Genomic DNA, 6,685 nt, shown 5'->3' with positions numbered 1-6,685 from the left:
AAAATAATATATGTTTTAAAAGGATCAAAGACCTAAATCTACAGATAAAGAAAAAAACAGAAGCTAAGTCAGTCCCTAATTCATGAGATGAATCGACTATCAAATCTAAACTTCATAAATACCAGAAGATAAGCTAGGTGATTGAGACCTTCTAAACATCAAATATTTATGTTTATCAAATAGTTTCTGGGACAGTGATGTGCCAAACATGGTAATGGTTACCCATGGTGGACAGTGTTTGCTGGAGCTTCCCAACTAAAACAAGTCTGGAAGCTGGAGCGGCATCCACTTCTGAAATGCCTTTCCTCAGGAAACTATGTATGGGTCAGGCCTTTCGTTCATAGGGTCGCTATGAGTCATCTACGACTTGACGGCACCTAACAACAACAACAACAAACACTACCACCACAACAAATGATTTATCCAAAAGAGTTGAATGGGAATTTACAAAGAAAAAAAATTTGGTGCTTACATAAGTGACATGAGCTAATCTCTACAATACATAGAAAATGGCAGCACTTCACAGAAAAGACATGTAAATGACCAACAGACACATAAAGAAATATTTTCAACCATTAGCTATTGGTGGTGTTATTATGTGTCATCAAGTCACCTGCGACTCATAGCAACCTTATGTATACTGGCTCTGAAACCTGCCCTATCCTGAGCTCATCTCAACATCTCTGACACCTAATCCCATTTCTGCAGTCACTGAGTCAATCCATTTCTGCAGTCACTGATTTAATCCATCTCATCCTAGTTATTCCTCTCCTACACCCTTCCCTTCCACCCTTCCAAGAATGGTGTCCCTCTACAAGGACTGGTCTCTCCTGGCTATGTGTCCAAAGATTATGAGATGGAGCTTCAAAATCCTTTCTTCTAGGGAGCACCCCAGTTTTACCTTTACCAGAACTGACCTGTTTGTTCTTGTAGCACTGCAGAGGATGTTGAAAACTCTTTTTCAGCAACACAGTTCAAAGGCATCTATTCTTATTCTATCATCCTTAGTTTTTTTCCTGCTCTGGTATGCATAGAAAGTAATTGTGAAGACCATAGCCTGCATCAAGCACACCTTACTCTCCAGACAGACATCATTGCAAGAGAGGTCCTTGACGGCAGAAATTTCAAATACAATTCATCTTTTGATTTCCTGACTGCTGGCGCCAAGAGTGCTGATTGTGGAACCAACCAAACTAAAGTTAACAACAATCTCAATCTAGTCTCTGTCCATCATGAAGCTGCTGACTAGCCCAGTGGTAAGAATCTTTGTTTCCTTGATTTTGAGCTTCAAACCATATTGAAGACTATTGTCCTTGACCTGCAGCAAACACCTCATGCCCTCTTCAGCTTCAGCAAGCATTAGCTGTTAGGAAGATGCAATTCAAAGCAACAATGAGATTATCATATCATACTAGCGACAATAACAAAGTTCAAGAAAACAATAACAACTGCCAAGACTATAAAGTGATTGAGACCCTCATACACTGCTGTTTGGAATGTAAAATAGACCTCTCATCATGGTAAAGTTTAGTATTTCCTTCAAAATTTAAATATAGAAACAGCATTTGATTCAGCAATCCCACTGCTAAATTAGATCTGGGACACACACAGATATATGCACACCCATGTTTATTATTGTTGTTGTTGAGGTTGTTGTTGTTATGTGCCGTCGAATCACTTGCAACTCATAGCAACCCTATGTACAACAGCCCTAAATTCTGCTCTGTCCTGTGCCAATCACACTGTCTCTGACATTCCCATCCCGATTAACCCAGTCACTGAATCAATCCACCTCATAGAGGGCCTTCCTCTCCTGCACTGTCCCTCCACCCTCTCAAGCATCATGTCCTTCTCCAAGGACTGGTCTCTCCTTACAACATGTCCAAAGTATGTTAGACAGAGCCTCAGAATCCTTGCCTCCAAGGAGCCACCCAGTTAAATGCTTTCCAGGATGAATCTGTTTGTTTTCCTAGCAGTCCATGGTACTCTCAATGCTCTTCTCCAGCACCACAGCTCAAAGGCATCAATTATACTTCTATCCTCCTTGGACATTGTCCAACTCTCTGATGCATAACAAATGATTGCAAAGACCATGGTCTGTACCAGATTCAGCTTAGTCTCCAGGGAGACACCATTGCTCTTCAGTACTTTGGAGAGGTCCCTAACAGCAGACTTTCCCATGGCAATACGGCTTTTAATTTACTGGCTACTGGTGCCAAGAGTGTTGAATGTGGAGCCAAGCAAACTAAAGCTGTGTACAACCTCAATCTCTTCACCATCCATCCTGATGCTGCCAATTGGTCCAGTGGTGAGAATTTTTGTCTTGTTGATATTGAGCCTCAATCCATATTGGAGGCTGCAGTCCTTGACACTCTGCAGCAAGTGCTTCAGGTCCTCCTCAGTTTCAGCAAGCCTGGTTCTGTCATCTGCATAATGCAGACTTTTGATAGATCATCCAGCAATCTTGACCCCACATTTCTCTTCACAGAGCCCAGCATGCAGGTTGAAAAGGTATGGAGATAGGACACATCCCTGGCGTACACCCTTCCCAATTTTGAACCATGCAGTGCTTCCTTGCTCCGTTCTGACAACTGCCTCTTGGTCCAAGTATAGGTTTCGCATTAGCACAATCAAGTGTTCTGAGATTCCCATTCTTCTCAGAGTCAGCCATAGTTTGTTATGATCCAAACAGTCAAATGCCTTTGCATGGTCAATGAAACACAGATAGACATTCCTTTGGTATTCTCTGCTTTCAGCTAAGATCCATCTAACATCAGTTACAATATCCCTAGTACAACAACCCCTTCTTAACCCAGCCTGGACTTCTGGCAGTTCTCAGCTTATGTACTGTTCCCGTCATTTTTGGATAACCTTCAGTAGAATCTTGCTTGCATGTGAAATCAATGAGATTTTTCTATAGTTTCCACACTCTGTTGGGTCACCTTTCTTTGGGATGGGAACAAATATAGATTTCTTCCAATCAGTTGGCCAAGTGTTTGTTCTCCATATTTCTTGGCACAACTTGGTAAGCCCATCCATGGCAGCATCTGTTAACTGAAATATGTCAATTGGTATACCATCTATTCCTCGGGCCTTATTTTTTTGCTATTTCTTTCAAAGCAGCCTGAACTTTTTCTTTCATCACCATAGGCTCTTGCTCATAAGTTATTTCATGAAATTCTTCATTGTCTGCCAATTCCTTTCCATACAGTAATTCCGTATATTCTTTCCATCTTCTTTTAATACTTCCTGGATCATTTAATATTCTGCTGAAAGCATCCTTGATTATGGCAACTCGAGGTTTGACTTTGTTCTTCACTTCCTTGAGCTTAGGAAATGCTGAGTGAGTTCAGTACTTACATTATTTCATGGTTACCAGCGATATAGGCAGGGAAGGTAAAAGAGTACTATTACTATTTATAAAATTAGTTTATAACTAAATAAAGGCAAGATAAAAAGATATGGGAAGGTGAAAGTGTTAATACTCAATGTCCATGTAGTTCTATACATATATTTTTATATGATGTAAATATATCCCTTATAGGGTTGAGTCAATAGTTAGCAAAGTTAAGTAAATGTCTTAATGATAACTAAATAACCTGAGGGAATGAGTTGCTAGTCTTAGGGCCTCAGTACTATACCTTCTGGAAGCATCATGGTCAATTGTAATTAATTATGGGTTTCTTCCAAATGAATGACAGTGAGTGAGTGACTGAATGAATCTGCTAGAACAATGTTCTACATTACACATTGGTGAGTAGGCACTGGTATCTTGAAAGCTGTAAATTGTCACTTAATTCTGACTGCTAGTGTTTCCCTGTCTGGAACAAGGAAGAATGAAGAAGATCAAGGATACATAGAAACAACTAGTCCAAAGACTTAATGGACCATATGAATTTCAACATCCTCTATCTTGAGAGCAGAACTTGGTGGTATCTGGTTACTACTTCCAACTAATATGTGAAAGATTACACTAGAGGCTCCAGAGCAGTCTGTAGGACAGAGCAGTCTGTATGTATATATGTATATGTGTGTGTGTATGTATATGTGTGTATCTCTCTCTCTCTCTGTGTGTGTGTGTGTGTGTGTGTGTGTGTGTGTGTGTGTGTGCAAACTCAAAATCATAAAATGGCTAGGCTTGCCGTTCTATGGGAGATTATGGCCTTTAGTACCTCTTTGAGACTGGAACTGATCACATTCCCATGGCTTAACTTTCAGACAGAAAATAGAAATAAGCTGAATAATAATGACCAGGAGTTTACTTCTTAGAGCAGTCAATAATACAATATCACAGGGGAATATTTGCCCAGGGAGGAAATTTAGAAGGATGCAAGGGGTAGGATAGAAGAATGAATGAAATGAGAAGGACAAGGAGGAAGAGGAAAGAGTGTTATTATGATGTGAGGACTGTAAATGAATAGCATAAAGAATGATCTGTAAGAATGATTGAATGAAAAAAACAATTACAATAAAATAATAATAAAGTGGTAATACTTATGTGTTTGTTAACTTGCATTTTGGAGTTAAAGCCACAATGGTCTAGGCTGAGGTACCTATGATAACATTTTATTTGCCATGTGAATGGGAAGAAATATGTCAGTAGGGTGTGTTAGCCTGTCCACAAGGGGATAGGATAGTCTCACCACTAAACTGAACAGATTCAGTGGCAGATTTTAAGACTCTTACTACCAGTAAAGAACAAGCAAGAGAATGAAGTGGGTCCTTGGGGGCCAGAGAGATTCCTGCTCCAGTCAAACTAGGACTAGCACCCATGGCAGCCTGTAGCAGAGAGCCAGAGACCTAAAAGGGGACAGAGAGGGACAGAGCTGACTTTGGGACAACTACACCACAGAACTGGAACTAACAGCCATTTCCTCAAGTGTGTTGGAGGACAAACACAGACTATTTGTATTTTATACTTAAATTATCTTTGGGTATAATTTGAAGAGGTGATGGGGAGGGGAACTGAATTCTGAAATATTATCTACAAACAAATTTTAGGAAAAAAATAATACTACAAGGATGTCTAAAAACAACTTATGGCATAAAAAAGGACTTCAAACTAAAACAAAACCAAACCTCATTGATAGTTAATCTATACTGATTTATAGCAAATCTGCAGGAAAGGGGAAATTTGCCTCATAGAATTTGTGAGGTTGCAAATCTTTATACAGGAAGACTGCCAAATCATTGTCTTGCAGAACATCTGGTGGGCTCCAATTGCTGACCTTTGGCTACCAGTCAACTGCGTTAATCACTGCATCATAAAAACTTGCTCCACAGGCTTTGTGTTTACAGTGTATTAGACTTTAACATGTACTGTACCACAGTTCTGTGTCTCTGGGTCAGCCATTTCCTCATCTCTTATAACAGCTTACAATCTTTGTAACTTGGCTTGTGTTAGACCTCTACAGAACAATCTTCAATATTGTGATCTGACATTTTCAAGATGCACTTCTCTATATAATACCACCGCTATGCTATTACCAGTGGTAATCTCTTAAGTAGTTTAAGGAACTTCCAGAAATCCAGCTTTAGGAATTATTTCACCTTAGTTTCTTTCTGTTCATTTGTGTTGCCTTCACCTTGAGTAAGATATTTTATTCTGTAACCTCATGAGTATTTACCTGATGCTGCTTCTGTAATAGCCACTGTGGCCGCAGACACAGCTGGAGATGCTATTTCTAGTTTTGGCCTAATGGATGACCAGAATAGCTGCTAAGACCCAAGGCAATGCATTCATAGGAAAGCAAACTTTGGTCCTTTAATACACATTTAATAATAACTATTATTATTATAGCAATAGAAATAATACTTGTGATTTCTGTATTTTTTAATCCTTTAGAAAGTAATTTTGCAAACACCTTCCTAAAAACACAGTTGTTAGGTGAAAAAAAAAAGAATTTTATTTTCTTACGCTACAAACTATGACAGCAAAATCCAAGAAGCAGGTATTTTGATAAATATTATTGTAAAAAGATCAAGGGTCATATGGGAATGGCCGTATCTAACCTATTACCAACCCCACAATAGGGAACTAACCCTGTCAACAGCATCTGTAACACAAAGCCAATGCCCATGAGGTCAGACATGTCTTCCATGCTCCCACTCCTCTTACTACTCATTTTAACACCAATATTACTACTCTGCTGGATCTGAAATCCATTTTAATAGCTCATAGAAAACGCAGAACCATATTAGGGAAGTCAGAGGGCTATAATTTAGGTTGGCAGCAAGATAAAATCCCTTAGTCAGAGCAGCTTCTAGAATGTGATTGCAGGCACCTCGGCCTTGAGCCTTGTGATTTTTGGCCAGTGATACACAGCTCTCAGTACTGCTCATTATGACTCTTCCTAAGCCACAGTCCTCTAACAATCTTGGGGGGGGAGGTTATCTCCAGTTCTGTGGTGTAGCTGTCTTAAATCAGCTTCATTTCATGTCAGGTCTCTGGTTCTCTGCTGCTAACTGCTATGGGTACTGGTTCTGGTCTGACTGGTGTAAAAATCTCTGACCCCAAAGGAACCACTGGATTCCCCTGCTTCTTCTTTGCTGGTGGTGAGATTCTTAAAATCTGTTTCTGAATCTGTTCAATTTAGTGACAAGACTAACCTATTCCCTTGTTGTTGTTGTTATGTGCCGTCGAGTCATTTCCGACTCATAGCGACCCTATGCACAGCAGCCCTAA

Source organism: Elephantulus edwardii, unplaced genomic scaffold, assembly GCF_000299155.1.
Source record: "Elephantulus edwardii isolate Elephantulus edwardi_28Jun2011 unplaced genomic scaffold, EleEdw1.0 scaffold00002, whole genome shotgun sequence".
NCBI lineage: Eukaryota > Metazoa > Chordata > Mammalia > Macroscelidea > Macroscelididae > Elephantulus > Elephantulus edwardii.
The sequence above is the reverse complement of the archived record's forward strand: the minus strand, read 5'-3'. Positions refer to the sequence as shown.